The sequence below is a fragment of the Antechinus flavipes genome, chromosome 6, assembly GCF_016432865.1.
Source record: "Antechinus flavipes isolate AdamAnt ecotype Samford, QLD, Australia chromosome 6, AdamAnt_v2, whole genome shotgun sequence".
Classification (NCBI taxonomy): Eukaryota; Metazoa; Chordata; class Mammalia; order Dasyuromorphia; family Dasyuridae; genus Antechinus; species Antechinus flavipes.
This window is the reverse complement of record NC_067403.1, coordinates 156484500-156501182: the sequence shown is the minus strand read 5'-3', so window position 1 is coordinate 156501182 and position 16683 is coordinate 156484500. Positions and strand designations below refer to the sequence as shown.

The window sequence follows — 16683 nt, the reverse complement described above, 5'->3', positions numbered from 1 at the left end:
TCAAATACTATCTCCTTAATGGAGGTACCTTCCAAATAATTTCTTCCTTTGAACTCTTATGGTATTTTGAATATCATTATTTATATGCCAGGAACTATATTAAGTACCTGTGTTACAAAGTCAAAAGACTCCCAATCTAAAGGGAGAAAACATTGGATAATTATATTATCAATAGAGGGAAGGCATTATTATTAAAAAGGACAAAGGAATTCAAATTAAGTGTCTTGTATGAAGAAGTTTTGAATAACAAATTCAAGATTTCATATTTGATTCTGGAAATGATCAACTGAATAAATACAAGGATACCATGAATGGATCTACCCATTTTTTCCATGGACACTTGCCTATTTTGGCTCATACTTGTGTACAGATCTTAGTTCTCTGAAAGATCTTGTCTAATTAATCTTTAATTTTTTTCAATGCCTGGCATAGTAACCTATTATATAATAGGTTCTCCTAAGTGTTTACTAAATGAACTAAAATGTGGCACAAAAAATTCCAAAGCCAAGTAAAAATTATTTTTATATTGTTAGCATTTGTCATCCTCCATTCTTGGGCTGATGCAAATCTCAAGTATTATGGAATTAGCTTGTTATCTTCTGATAAGGTACTTTAAAAATAAACATCATTTCACATTCAAGGATACAACTAAATTCAGTAGTAGTTTTTTTTAGGAAAAAAAAAAGAACTAAAAATTTAATGTTTTATTTCTTGATTCACTGTAATTAGTAGAAAAGGTATTAAATATAAAAAATTCAGTAGCTTTCAGATTAATAATAATGGTCATTTTTGAAAGATAGACTCCAGTGGAGAAGTCAGGGAGACTTTGAACCCTGCTTCTTGTAGATACTGCTCTTGGTGATCTTGCCAAACTCTCAGGGCCCCCAAAAACTGTAATATTGCAGAATAGGCACAAACCTGTATTGTTGAAGATGAGGGAAGTTCTTAAGTGAAAATAAAGTACTTTGAGTAAAAGGACTCTTATCTCTTCAGCTTAGCATACTACCTGGCATACAATAATGCTTATTGAATGACTGAGTTCTCTAAATAGCTAAAATCACAGATCTTGATATGTTCTTTCCCCTTTCTCCTACCATCTTCCCCAAAAGAATTATGGAATGGATTTGAAAATAAATTTAATATTTTACTTAAGTAGAAGAAAAAAAAATTTTTTTTAAATCCAGATGTGTGCAGAACTCTTTCTTCACCCATGCAAGACGGGCAACTCATAATCTTAAAGTATCTAAAGGCACTGGAAAATAATTAATGTACAAATAAGTCATTCTGTAACATGAAGAATTTGAACTCAGGTCTTCCTGACTCCAAGGATTGTTCTGAAGCTTCTGAATAATAATTACACCTGAAAATAACATCCTATAGTTGAGATAAGAACAAAAGGTAGTTAGGAGTTAAAGCAATAATGATTTGGAAGTGACTCTGGGGACTTTGGGAAATTTATTTCAATGAGCTGGGAGTATGACAGCAATACTACTTTAAAGTGATTATTAATAACTGTAAACAAGCTAATTACATTAACATGCTATTTTAAAATTAGTACCAAGACAAGCCAATTGCAGACTACTCCTTCTACTAAAAGTAATCCAACTAAGGCAGACCAACAAAATGCTATTGTTTTTAACATAAACTTACAGGCCTATAATTTCATTGAGTGAATAATCTCTCCAATAATGTAGATTGCAATCTATCCATACCTATCCATCTCATGTAACTCTAAATAGCAACTTCTTATAAATTCACCATATAGAGATACCCAACATTCTGAGAGGCCTTCCTGATGTGGAGATTCCAATGAAGCACACAAGAGATATACTTCTTAGTTTTGCTGTGACAAGTTTATTTTTCATTTTTATGTATTCAGCACATCTTTTTATGGTTATGTATTTCTCTGAAGATTTCTTTTCTACCATTTCTACTGAAAAATCTCATATGTAATATGCTACTGTCTGCTCACATCCAACATATACTCCCCACGTGGCAGTAGGACCACCTTCAACATCTATTTTTTCCTTGACTTATAGTCATCACAGCAGAAGAATGTAGTTAAAAAAATTAGGTCTTTTGGACAAGGACAATAAATTATAGTAGAAATAAGTCTGAAGAAATCTGACACTAAGAGAATTATTTATCACATTGAGTCTCAAGTAACAACTAATTTGGCGACAATACTAGGCAGGACTCAAACTGAGGTCTTCTGATTTTAAGTCTCGTACACTTTCCACTATACACTGCCCTTCCTTTGAAATATAAAAACTCACTGAAGAGAAAATAGGCAAAATTATCACACTTATCTTCTCTAATAATTTAGCCTACCTAGTCTAAGCTGTTTCCAGGAAGAGACATTATCAGTTATTATGAATACACTTTGGTGAAAGTCAGCTGGGAGCCACCACAGATGATAAAATTAGATTTCTAAAGTGAAGGCTAGGACTGAAGAGGCAGAGAGAGACAAGATTATCTATTAGGAGATACTACCCAATTTCTTTTATAGCTTTTAAAATTCATGCATAAAGGACTATGATTCTAATCCCAATCTTTCTCTAGCTTTAGTTTGCACCACACTCAGTGATAAAAGTACTTCCGCTCAACCTTTCAACGCTCATTTCCATATTTTGAAGCCCCCTTTCCTTTCTTCAAGGCCAAAATTGGATATGAATCCTCCCCCCATAATGTATATTCAATCTGTCTGGCTTGCCAAATGTTTACTGAATTTACTAAGTTAGTAGTCTGAGACTGAGAACAATTTAAGAACCACTCATTTAAATCTTGCCACAAATTGATACTATACACAGTCATCCTAGACTCCACTCCAATTAACCCAAAATATCCAAACTATTGCCAAATCTTGTCATTTCTACCCTCATAATATTTCATTTATGTACCCTTCTCTTTATGTACATAGCCAAATTTGTATGGCCATCATACAGGAGATAATGTAGAGGCAAACTTAATTACCATCTTTGAGCTTTGGTTTCTTTATCTAAAAGATAAAAGGGCTGGACTGGGAATCTTAAGAGTAACTTGAACCATTTAAAATGATTCTGGAGGCAGTGATGTAGATGAACTTCCTAGATATGTGTTTCTCTTATTATGGAATTCTGCCCTTTCTTTGAGAAAATTAAATTATTTATGAAAAATGATTGAGGCCAGAGAGATTTTCAGAGACAAAATGGATCTTTTTCTCTTTGGATTCTTCTTGTTCTCTAAAATGAGATGTTTAGAGCTAGAAGATAATTAATAAATTTGTTTCTAGTAGTTGTGCAAAAAAAAAAAAAAAACCAAAAACAGAGCACTGAGTACTTCTTTCACAATATATTGGAAAGAAATTATTAGCTGTATTAACCTTGGAGAATGTCTGCTATGCTTACCTCCAATTTTAGCTCAATTCTTGAATTCCTGTAAACTCTCAATCAATAAAAACAAAGCAGAGGTAAAAGAGGGTTGTTAAATTTTAAATAATAATATCATTATTTAACGAAAAAGCACGTGAAAACAGAATAGGTTCAAAATTACTGAGATACTGAAAAGCGTTATAATTTTTTCACTTGGTCACTTGCAGAGTCAATTGCAGAAAATAAACTATTCACAAATACTTTTCATAGCTGTTCTCAACTGGAAAATTAAGAGAGCTGCATAATAAAAATCATATATTACTGAAAATTTGCTTTACAAAAATTTCCTTTTCTCAAATAGTCAGAGCTTGGTCAAACTGATATTTAAAATCAAATCAACAAACATTTATTCAGTGCTTACAACATAACAGGTACTATACTAATATATTGGGAAGACAAGTAAAAACAAAGTAAGGCCCCACGAGAAAAAAACACATAAAAAGAGTGCTGAAAAGGGGCTGGCAGTGAGGAAGTATCCAAACACAAGAATATGGATAAAAAATCCGGAGACTCAGGAGCGGAGAGGGAAGATGAATAAAGGAGCAAATGTGGCTGACCTTGGCACTTCTTCAATTGGAGGTTCTAAGGGGAATTCACCAATGGAGAAGTAGCAACCATGGGGTCAAAAGAATCTCTCAGAATGGACAAGCTGCTTCTGGGTGGCAAAGGAAGAGGCATTTTCCAGGATGAGAAAGCTGCTGAAACATGATGAAGAAAAGTCCACAAAGTCAGGAGCAGAGACAAGGCCTGGCTGGCACAGAACCTTTCTTAAAATGTAATTTCCATGAAAACTGAGCAATTAATGGGGGTGAAAGGATCTTCTAAGGTGAGAAGGTGACTGTCTTAAGTGCCTAATGTAGAAATTAAAGACTAGTATTCAATTTTAGGTGACAATGTTTGCCAATTTCTACCCTGTCATCCCCAACATATATCCTTCAATGTTATTTTGTTGTCCAAACTCATTCATAACACTGTGATTGGAGTTATCTGCCCATTAAATCTTCCCTAGGTATTGTAGATACTAGCAGTAACTGATCTAGAAATTAAAATTCATGTAAATAACCATCCCAAGAAAGGGCAATGAAATGGAGAACTTTACTAATGGTCCTTCCAATTCTGTTATTATTAGAACAGGAATGACTCATTTGAATTATAAAGTCATTGGAATTGTGATAATATAGTAACTACAAATACATTTCTTTAGGGGGAAAAAAATCATGTTTTTCACATTAACATAAGCTACTTAAATCCACTGGAAAACAAAATATTAAAGAGTTTTCTTTTAGAAAACATAGTCCCTAGAAAGGAAGACAAAATCCCTTTGAGCAGAACTGGATGTATCTTCAACTTTAACTGTATTAGAAGCTATCCAGTGTGCATAAAAAATAAGGGATCAGGGGCAGATAAATTATGCAGTAGATATAATACCTGTTCTGAAATCAGAAGGACTACTAGCTGTGTGACTCTGGGCAAGTCATTTAACCCCAATCACCTCACTATTAAAAAAACTTTCACTTCTTGATTCATTTCAACATATTAATACAAAAAACTAAATTTAAGAAAACATACTATATAACATAGCAGAAACAAAATCAAATTTAAGTATTGCTACATACTTCTGTGTTCATCTTCAAAATAAATGACTCTAGTATACCCAAATACCAAAAAAAAAAAAAAAAAAAAAAAACCCAACCCCAAACCATAATAAACTTAAATCTAATTTTCCTTTAACATAGAAGTCTCGAAATAACTTTTAAAAAGCCCAAAATGCATACTCTTTAAGGATTGTACTTGGCTGTCATAGTAATGACTTCTGTAAACTTCTAATACTACATTATCTATTAGCCAAATGATTTTCTCATAAATTTCCCTGTGAATGAAACAATTTTTCTCTCAATAAATCTAGGGTCTTAGGATATCTAACTGATATTAGGACATGCCCTTATCAACTACTAAGATATTAAACTGCCTTAAGCCTCCAGAATGATCCTAAAGGTAAAATTATAGATGTTTGGAAATATTATAGTAGAATTCATTTTTACATCAATATTCATAGGAATTAATATATTTTTAAAATGTAAATTTCCAGACATGCCTTGTATAAACTGTAAAATTCTGGCTAAGAGCAAGCTATTATTACTAGATTCTTTGACCAGCTAAATTTACTTCATAAAGTAGAAAGAAAAGAATGATCTTTCACCTACAGAGATAGTCAAGAAGTAACCTTGGCCAGATGTTGGTTATGCCTTGGCCAAGGGAGAAAGAGAGGGAAAAGTATCGATTAACAGCAAACTGGCAAATGTTGAACATGTCATCATAAATGACAGTAAAACTGCTAAACTTTTCAAATAATTCTATTACAAGATAGGTTAAGAAGGAGTTTAAGCGTTTTATTAAAAGGCATTCAATTAAGAACTGTATAAACTACATAAAAATTGCCAAAAAGACTGAAAAGCCAAAAAAATAGTAGAGAAAAAACACTCTTAATTTAATTGACAAGCAAAATATTGGGAGACAGGACTGACTTCATTCTAATGAAGCCATAAAACCACTGTTAGGAAACATAAATAAATGTGTTCTGGTTGGAAACATAAATAAATGTGTTCTGATTGTTAAGCATCGAAAACCTACATTTTATAATGGGTTTAGGCCTTGAGAGTAGTTTAAAAAATACTTTATCTGTATTCCTTATAATTGCTTTTATATGTAATATTATGTATTTTGTGCATTTTAAAACATTCTGAAAAGAGATTCATAGGCTTCAGACTGCCAAAGGAATCCATAACACAAAAAGGAGATAATAATTCCTACTCTATCAGAAGAGCTATGTACACATACAATTGTGCACAAAACAAATTCAAGGTAACTTTTTGAGAGGAAAATCTGATAATTAAATTTATGGTTTACAACAACTTCTTTCAAGAAGAGGGGCATGCGATGCAAATTTAACTACACGGAGGCTTAAAAGTATTTGTACTGCAAGATTATAATGATCAAAATATGGTGAAGCTCTTTGCAAATAATAAAGTGCCATATAAACGTTAGCTATAACATTACACGGATTCCAATTATTATCTCTACGCAGATGTTTCTGACATCCATTTATGCAGCACTAAACACTCCTGACCTCCGATTTCATCACATCTCCAGTTGCCTACGAGACATTTGAACTGGATGGCCTACTCATATATATGTCCAAAACTGAATCTATCTTTCCCCTCCCCCCAAATCTTCTCTTCCTACCTCTCTGTTACCAAGACAACGCAATCCTTCCAATCACCCAGGTTTGAAAGCAGATGTCATCCTTTTTCTCTCTCAATCCCACCCCCATCGCGCATCTAAGCTGACGTTAAATCCAGGTTCTACTTTCACATCATCTCTGCTTAAGAGTTCAATTATTTTCAGTCGAGTTTGACTGGAACCCCATTTAGGTTTGTTATTTCCTGTTCCACCTCATTTTACAGATGAGGAAACTGAGGGCACACAAAATTAAACGACTTGTCCAGAATCACGCAGTAAACGTTTGCGAGTCTGCCTCCTGGTCTAGAGATCTATTCACTGTCCCCCGGACAACACCAGCATGGCGATGCAGGCTCTACCATTTCAATGGTCACTTATCTATTGCAAGAGCCTCCAGGTTTCCCTCTGTGCTCCTGGGCCCCAGTTGCCCTGGTCATTCCCTGTCACTTCTAGCATCAGTTATAAAACTCTCCGTTCAGCATTTCGAGCCCCGGTCATCCGTCCTCGCCTCGCGGTCCACTTTCACCTTGCCCCTGGGCCTGGTCCGGTGCACAACTACATACTCCTGGAAGCCCCTCTCAGTCCTCTGGAGACAAGACGCCCCCCCCCAACCTCCTGGCTGTGCACGTTATGTCCCCCCAGAAGGCCAGAAAGCAAGGGCCACCGACTCTCCTCCCACCTCCTCGCTCGAGGCGGCAAAGGAAAGCCGGGTCCAGTTTTTCTCCGTCCGGCCCCAGTCAAGGCCGGCCTCCAAAGCCACTCGAGGCCCCGGGTTGCTACAGACTGCTGGCCCCGAGCTCCATGACGCTCTTTGCTCGCCCACTCCCCTTCTATAAGTTCTCACGCACTCGACTTGTTTCTTCTCTTTTGCGGACGCCGGATGGACCCTTGGGAGTTCGGCCTCCTGGGCGTCCATCCCGTCCCTGCTCTCACCCAGCTCGAGGGGCCGAGACGGCGCGGGAGGGAGAAGGGGGCGGGAGGCAGAAAGCCCACCCAAGGCTGTCATGTTCCCTTTGCCACCAGAAGTGGTTCTGCCCGTAGCGGCAGATTGGGGGGGGAGGGGGGAGCACCCGGCGGACAATGGCTGAGGGGGAGGAGGGCAGGGGAATCTGATCAGACTGGAGGCCTCGTTACCTAGCTTTTTCTGAATTGCGTCCACCCCCTTTCTCCCCGGTTCCAGCGCTCTTCCACAGGAGGCGGCGCCGATTTCCCCAGCTCCCTCTCTCCTCCTGGGGCAGATGATCCCAGCCCGCAATTCAGGAGATTCTGTGGTCAAGCAGACAGACGCCAGCCGGGTGAGCTACGGCTGGGGGACACGCGCTTTTAGCGCGCGCGCCCCGGCAACTCCGCCCCTGTACTATTATTGCACATGCGTAAGCAGACCGGCCAGAGCGGAGAGCGCCCTGGGAAAGGTAGTTCTTTGGGTGGTTCGGCTTTTCCCTCTCCCTGGGTTATATAATCGAGCAATTCGAGGCAAGGGGTAGGTCCTAACAGCTTTCTCTGCATTGTTGAACCGAGATCATGGATATAGAAGTGAAAGAGACCTTCGAGGCTGTTCAGTCCACCTCGCCCATTATATGTATAAGTATTTACGGTCATATATATGCTACTAGATATAGAGACATACAGCTATCTCTATATCTAGTCTATCAATATGCACGTATGTATTGTGGGTCCGGAGAGGCGGCAGCAACAGAAGTAAAATGATCTTGCAGGGAGGACAAACAACAGGAGGCCGTAGGAGTTGTGAGGGCTGGACGTAGAGATCATATAAAACACCTGATCTGTGTCGGTCACTGGGCTAAACTCTGGGAATTTAAACAAAAATAACAATAAAACGGTAAAATCAGTCCTTGTCCTGAAGAAGCTTACAGTCCTTGGGGAGACAACAACATACATTTAAGCGCACAAAAATATATTTGTAGTCGGTAAACGGAGAGAAGCCAGTGCCTCTTTCTTGGGAAAGTGCTATCTCCCGGGTCTTATCTCATGTCTGGATTAAAGCGAGAGCCTGCCCCTCCTGCCACAAATCTCTTCACTCCCAATTCTTCCTTATCAGATATCATTGATAAAGTACAGATTTCATCGTGTCACCTTGTTAGTCAATAAACTCCAGGAGTTCCCTCTTCCCTAAGGATCACCCTGTGTTTGAATTTCATAACCTTACCCACCTGTCTTTCCAACCTTTTTTATATCTTGTCCTAATTCATATACTCCATGTTCCAATGACGCTGATCTCCCTGTTATTCCTTCCACAAAACCCTGAAATTCTCAGCTCTAGACATTGTTACTGTCTCCTGTGCCTGAAATTCTCTTCTCTCTCTGCCTCCAAATTTAATTAGCTTCCTTCAAGTCTCAGCTAAACTTAGAACTTCTACAAGAAGCCTTTCCCTGCCCCCTTTAATGTTAGATCCTTTCCTCTAATATTCCTCAATATCAATTATCCTGTCTATATCTTGCTGATTTGTTGTTTGTCAGCTCTCTCTCTAACCCCAATATTATTTCTCCAGCATATTAATAATCAGTTATTGAACTAATACCAGGACTTTTTCTGAAGCTTGTAAGTTGTCCAGTCTCTGAAGGACATTACTGATAATGAGATTGCATTAACATTCTTAACACTCTTTCCAGGTAGGAAAGCCCATCTCTCTCTCTCTCTTTTTATTATAACTTTTTATTTACAAGATATATGCATGGGTAATTTTTCAGCATTGGTCCTTGCAAAACCTCCTGTTCCAACTTTTCTCTCCTTTCTCCACCCTCTCCCCAAGATGGCAGGTAGATCAATACATGCTAAATATGTTAAAGTATATGTTAAATACAATATATGTTATTTTGCTGCACAAGAAAAATCAGACTTAGAAATAAGGTAAAAATGACCTGAGAAGGAAATAAAAAATGCAAGTGGGCAAAAACAGAGGAAGTGGAAATGCTATGTTGTGGTTCATACTCATTTCCCATAGTTCTTTCGCTGAGTGTAGCTGGTTCTCTGCATTATTGAACAAATGGTACTGATTTTGTTCATTTCATTGTTGAAGAGAGCCATGTTTATCAGAATTGATGATCATATAGTATTATTGTTGGAGCATCTAATGATCTCCTGGTCCTGCTCATTTCACTCAGCATCAGTTCATGTAAGTCTCTCCACATCTTTCTGAAATCATCCTGCTGATCATTTCTTACAGAACAATAATATTCCATAACATTCATATACCATGACTTATTCATCCATTCTCCAATTAATGGGCATGCACTCAATTTCCATTTTCTGGCCACTACAAAAAGGGCTCCCACAAACATTTTGGCAATGTCCAAAAGGCACAGGTCCTTTTCCCTTCTTTAAGATCTCTTTGAGATATAAGCTCAGTAGTAACACTGCTGGATCAAAGAGTATATACAGTTTGATAACTTTTTGAGTACAGTTCCAAATTGCTCTCCAGAATGGTTGGATGCATTCACAATTTCACCAACAATGCATCAGTGTTCCGGTTTTCTCATATCCCCTCCAACATTCAGCATTATCTTTTCCTGTCATCCTAGCCAATCTGACAGGTGTGTAGTGGTATTTCAGAGTTGTCTTAATTTGCATTTCTCTGATTAATAATGATTTGGAGCATCTTTTCATATAGTTTCAATTTTTTCATCTGAAAATTGTCTGTTCATATCCTTTGACCATTTATCAATTGGAGAATGGCTTGGTATCTTATAAATTAGAGTCAATTTTCTATATATTTTGGAAATGAGGCTCCCACATTATCAGAACCATTGACTGTAAAAATGTTTCCCCAGTTTCTTTCCTTCTAATCTTGTCTGCATTAGTTTTGTTTATAAAAAAGCTTTTTAATTTGATATAATCAAAATTTTCTATTTTGTGATCAATAATGATCTCTAATAATTCTTTGGTCGGTCACAAATTCTTTCCTCCTCCACAGGTCTGAGAGTAAACTATCCTATGTTTTTCTAATTTATTGATAATCTCATTCTTTAATGCCTAGATCGTAAACCCATTTTGACCTTACCTTGGTGTACGGTGTTAAGTGTGGGTCAATGCCCAGTTTCTGCTATACTAATTTCCAATTTTCCCAGCAGTTTTTGTCAAACAGTGAATTCTTATCCCAAAAGCTGGGGTCTTTGGGTTTGTCAAACACTAGATTATTAAAGTTATTGACTATTTTGTCCTGTGCCAAAATGTTTGTAGTAGCCCTTTTTGTAGTGGCTAGAAACTGGAATGGTGGATCTAGTCCACTGATCAACTAGTTTATTTCTTAGCCAATACCAAATGATTTTGGTGACCGTTACTTTATAATATAGTTTTAGATCTGATATAGCTTGGCCACCTTCATTTGATTTTTTTCCCCATTAGTTCCCTTGAAAGTCTTGACCTTTTGTTCTTCTAGATGAATTTTGTTATTTTTTCTAGGTCGTTAAAGTAGTTTTTTGGGAGTTGGATTGGTATAGCACTAAATAAATAGATTAGTTTAGATGGTATTTTCACTTTATTATATTCACTCGACCTATCCAAGAGCACTTAATATTTTTCCAATTGGTTAGATCTGACTTTATTTTTATGGAAAGTGTTTTGTAGTTTTGCTCATATAGTTCCTGATTTTCCCTTGAAAGCCCATCTCTTTTTATTCAGCTTTGGGTGAGGGATAAATAGATTGACCAAAGCTGGGCAATTTAGAAGTAAATTACATAACTAAAATTCATTAGAATAGGTCCAGTCCCTCATTGTAATATTCATTCTCTGATTACTTGTTAAACAACTGAAGTTGATTACTAACTATCCTCAGGAACATCCACTTTTCCAAGAGCCTAGAAACTGAAGTCACAAATCATATGGCAGAAACTAGGTACTGACCAACACCTTATACTCTATATAAAAATAAGATCAAAATGGGCTCATGATTTGGACATAAAAGGTGATACTATAAGCAAATTTGTAGAGCAAGGGAAAGTCTGTCAGATCTGTAGAAAAGAAGGAATTTATGGCCAAAGAGGAACTACAGAACATTATGAAATGCAAAATTGATAATTTTAATTACATTACATTTAAAAGTTTTTGCACAAACAAAACCAATATAGCCAAGATTAAAAGGGAAGTAGAAAGCTGGAAAACAATTTTTTACAGCAAATATTTCTTATAAAGGCCTCATATCTAAAATATAGAGAAAGCAGAGATAGCTAGATGGCAAAGTGGATAGAGGTCTGGCCCAGAGTCAGGAGGACCTGAGTTTTAAATCCAGCTTCAGATACTTCTTAGCTGTATGACCTGGGCAAGTCACAACCCTAATTGCCTTGCCAAAAAATAAATACATAAGTAAATATTATAAATAAAAAAATTGTATTTTAAGAATATAAGTCATTGTCCAAATGATAATCAAATGATATGAACAGACCATTTTCAGATGAAGAAATGTCATGTCTAATGTCTGAATAAAAGTAGGGAAAGCTATAGAAATGTCTAAATAACTATTGATCGGAGAAATGCAAATTAAAATAACTAACTCTGAGGTACCACTTCACACTTCTCAGATTGACTAAAATGATAAGAAAAGATAATGACAAACGTTAGAGGGGATATGGGAAAACTGAGACATTGATGCATTGTTGGTAGAGTTGTGAAATGGTTGCTGGAGAGCGATTTGGAACTATATCCAAAAGGCTATCAAACTGTCAATTCCCTTTGATTCAGCAGTGTTTCTACGGGGTCTGTATCCCAAAGAGATCATAAAAGAGCGAAAACGACCCACATGTGCAAAAATGTTTGTACAGCTCTTTTTGTATTGGCTAGAAACTGGAAATTAAGTGGCTATCCATCAGTTGAGGAATAGCTGAATGTTATGGTATATATATGTAAGTAACGGAAAATTATTGTTCTATAAGAAATGATGAACAGGCTGATTTTAGAAAAGCCTGGAAGGATTTATATAAACTGATTCTGAATGAAGTGAACAGAAACAGGAGAACATTGTACATAGTAACAAGATTTATGTGATCATCAATTGTGATGGATTTGGCTCTTTTCAACAATAGAGTGATTTAAGACAATTATAATAGCCTTGTGATGGAAAATGCCATCTACATTCAGAGAGAGTACTAAGGAGACTGAATGTGATTTGAAGTATATTATTTTCAGCCTTCTTTGTTTGTTATGTAATATCAGAGAAACTAAAGACATTTTCTTTAAAAATTCTTTCTGAAGTTCTCTTGTGTCCTCCAAGTGAAGCATTGTGCACATGTACCAGATCTCCTTTATATAGTTACAAAGTAAATAATAAGGCTATTTCATGGTTTTGCTCCCAAAGCTATCCAATCTTCCCTTCTTGCCTGCATGAATGCTTTCACATTTAATGAGGATGGGTTTTATGAGAAGCTTTTGTTTCAAACTTAGGATTTCAATATATGTATCTCTTTATCCAGTGCTTTTATGGAACACATAGAAACAGACACTTTGTTTTTATGCAAACTTCTGACTTTGTGATACATGCATTGGCAAATTGAGTTCCCCAGAGGAAAACCTTTTGGTCTGCATTTCTTATTCTTAATAATTCCTTCTCCATCTGGATATGTTTCTGACACTCCAGATTTTGTCACCATGACTGGCAAATTCCTTCCAGGAAGCTCCACTCTGAAGATGGGTCAAGGTTGGCCATGCTTCATTCACTTCTGAGCTAGATTTCTGATTTTCTAGACTTCATTATCATAACCCTATTTGGATCCTTTCTTGACCCTATGTCATTACCATTTCAATACTGTTGCCTTTTATGTATAGTCTTCCCTTTTTAGAAATAAACTTTCTGAGGATGGGGCTGGTTTTTTGCATCCATCCATCCATCCATCCATCTATCTATCTATCTTATCTATCTCCTCAGCACAATACCTAACTCATAGTAAGTACTTAATAAATGCTTCTGGTTCATGATTCCTTCACCAGAGTGCTTCCCATCAACAGTCAGCTAACAAGATTTAGCTCTTAGGAAAGTCATTTACTCAAATGGCATAGCAAGAATAATAATTATGAGACATTGCCCCAATATAAACAGGAAGAATAGGACAGACAGAATACAATGGTAGTGAGACAAATGTTTAGGATATATGTATAACAAAGGCAACTCACAATTCCTGTCACCATGGAGCCTTTTTTGGAGTCATTTTTCAAGGTCCTGAGGATCTGCTCTTCCCCACAGTTTGACTTTAAATTGCCAGGACTAGCCACCTGAAAATAGTTTCTCCCTTAAGTGATTGTCTCTATGAATCTGTTGTAGGTCTGGAGTATGGATCTTTTTATCTACTGGGTGCAGTGTCTCCTACTGGTTTGTTAAGAGCTCCATTTAAAAGATAAGAGGTCAGTGTAGGGAGAAAAAAGGAGAAAAAAAAAAAAAGTCCCAGTGTTCCTCACTGAAATTCAGCAACATTTTTAGCTATTTAAAGCTCTCAGAGACACGGCCAATTCATTTGGTTAACCAATCCCAAGTCATTCTCCTCTTGACCCAATAGAGAAACATTTGTACCTCACAAAGGGATGAGGGCATAAATGGATCTTTTAGAATTAAATTAACACAGAGTTAGCTAGATGGCACAATTGATAGATCATTAGATCTGGCATCTGGAAGACCTGAATCCAAATCTGACCTCAGACAATTACACTAGTTATGAGAACTTAGGCTACTCTTACAGTTTTATTATGTAGCTTTTATTAATATTGCATTCAACTGAGGGTTGAGGGAAAGAATCACATCACTATTATCTTAAGCATAGATGAATCCATAATTGTTTACAAGTTAAAGAAAGTTCAAGCAGGTGCTTGAACCGTATCCAAAGCTAAAACTTAAAAAAAAAATCATTATGAAGTATGTTATAGGAAGTCATAAAACATCCATTTTTCAGGAATTACATGATCTCAATGATGCAACAAACTGATGAGAGAGATAGAATGAGAATAAAGTAAAAAAAAAATTCTACAAAATTTTTTAAAGAAAAAAAGTGGAATGAAATATTAGGATATCATAGTAATGAAGGAATGAACAAATGAAAAAGCATTTAAGTGTTTATTCTATGCCTGGCACTGCACTAAAAATATGAAGACAGTCCCTATCTTACAGGGTAATGAGAAAAGACATATGAAGGGAAGGGTGAGAGTGACATTTGACAATAACTAGAAAGTAGTGGGATAGTCTGATTATAGACAAGGTAAGGTGAGAGCTCATCTATGAGAGTCCAGGGTCCCAGTGACCAGAGACCAAGATCTAAGGATACGAGGTAGATGTTCAGAGTGCAGATTATATGGAAATGGCTAGATAGTAATTTTATCTCCTGGTTCGAAGGAAGCCTATATCTTTTTTTCCTCATAATCATATTTCCACATTTATCATCCTGCACAAGAAAAATCAGATCAAAAAAGAAAAAAAAATGAGAAAGAAAAAACTAAGCAACAACAACAAAAAGGGTGAAAATAACTATCTTGTGACCCACATTCAGTGCTCATAGTCCTCTTTTTGGATGCAGGTGGTTCTCTCTATCACAAGTCCTGAATAGTCCTGAATCACTTGTTTGATGAAAAGAGCCAAGTCCATCAATTTACCATCAAATAATCTTGCTGCCATGTACAGTGTTCTCTTGGTTCTACTTACTTCCCTTGGCATCAGTTCTTGTAAGTCTCTTCAGGCTTTTCTGAAAATCATCCTGCTGCTCTACATTCATATACCATAATTTATTCAGCCATTCCCCAACTGATGGGCATCCACTCAGCTTCCAATTCCTTGACACTACAGAAAGGGAAGCCCATAACCTTTTATACAGACACATAGATATTAATTTCTATATTTTTTAGTTATAAGCTTTTTATTCTCTTTTAGACTAAAATCTCCTTATGGTACTAATTAATATTAACAAATACTATTACATTTTCAGTTTTGATTTTTCTGCTTGCAAACTTGTAGAAACTAAACTTCAATTTAAAAGAAATTGACCTATCTCCCTGAATTCAGGGGTATGTGGAACCAACATCAAGTGAGGAAAGCCAATTGTCAAATTTTCAATATGAGATGAAATTTACAACTTTGGAAATCTGAAAATGCTATGATTAAGACCTGATTTATTGTTTTCTTGATTTTCTAGACCAGAGAAAGATAAACTTCAGCCTATCTCTATCCATTTTTTATGGCCAGTGAGCTTTACATTTTTAAATACAATAAAACTTTGTTTAAAAATGTATAACTGGGGCAGCTAGTTGATGCAGTAGATAGAGCATCTTCTCTAGGAAGAAGAACACTTCCTAGCTATATGACCTTGGGTAAATCACTTAATCTCAATTGCCTCAGGAAAAAAAAAAAAGAAAGAAAGAATGTAAAACTAATTCTTAATTTGCTAGTCATACAAAAAAACACAGGTAAATAGACCAACCATATTTGGTCTGTGGGCATAATGTGTCTATCTACATCTAGATTTAAACAAGGAAAGGAGAATAATAATGCAGATTAAAAATGTGTCATGTGTTTACTTTCCCTCCAGATAGCCAGTCGTTAAACATTTACCAGTATATTTCTGCCTTGGTTTTAACTTATCTGTAAAAACTAATATGATGTAAACAATTTTCTAGAAGGTATTTTCATGACTGTGAGCTTTTTTGCTTATATTTATCTAATAGGAAAAGAAGCAGATCACAATTTTTAATATTTCAAAATTTCTTTCTTCAAAATCTTAGGATTTTTCAAGTTTTAATTTTCAAATTTCAAAAGGTCCTAAAAAATATTGTAGAGTCACAGAATTTCAGAAGTCAGAGGAACCTCATTCAGGATCATACAAGGTTAAAGCAGCTCCTCTTATAAAGGCTTGGTGAGCTTAAAATATGATATTTTAAGAAACAAAAGATAGAGGCTTACAATTAAGAATAAAATTTAGCAAAACTGAGTGTAATCCTATAGAGTGGAAAATTGACTTCTAATAAAATATATTCCTAAGTATCCCTGATAAAAAGATGATAATTGAGTGGAAACCTTCAAAGTTGCAAAAAAGAGTCTTGATAAATATG

General features: G+C 36.1%; 1 protein-coding gene across 6 annotated transcripts in view; it reads right to left on the bottom strand.

Moving 5' to 3' along the window:
* The window catches only part of KLHL8 (kelch like family member 8), a 44968-nt gene extending 30914 nt beyond the window's left edge, over positions 1 to 14054 (bottom strand). For 3 of the 6 annotated variants that reach the window (XM_051967638.1, XM_051967644.1, XM_051967642.1), the window contains exon 1: positions 7785 to 7985. The gene's annotated coding sequence lies outside the window, so the exon portion shown is untranslated. Of the gene's footprint in view, positions 1 to 3386; positions 3586 to 3967; positions 4469 to 7784; positions 7986 to 13770 lie in introns of those variants that run through there. The other 3 variants (XM_051967639.1, XM_051967640.1, XM_051967641.1) reach the window with 3 other exon arrangements.
* Positions 14055 to 16683: the final 2629 nt, after the last annotated feature.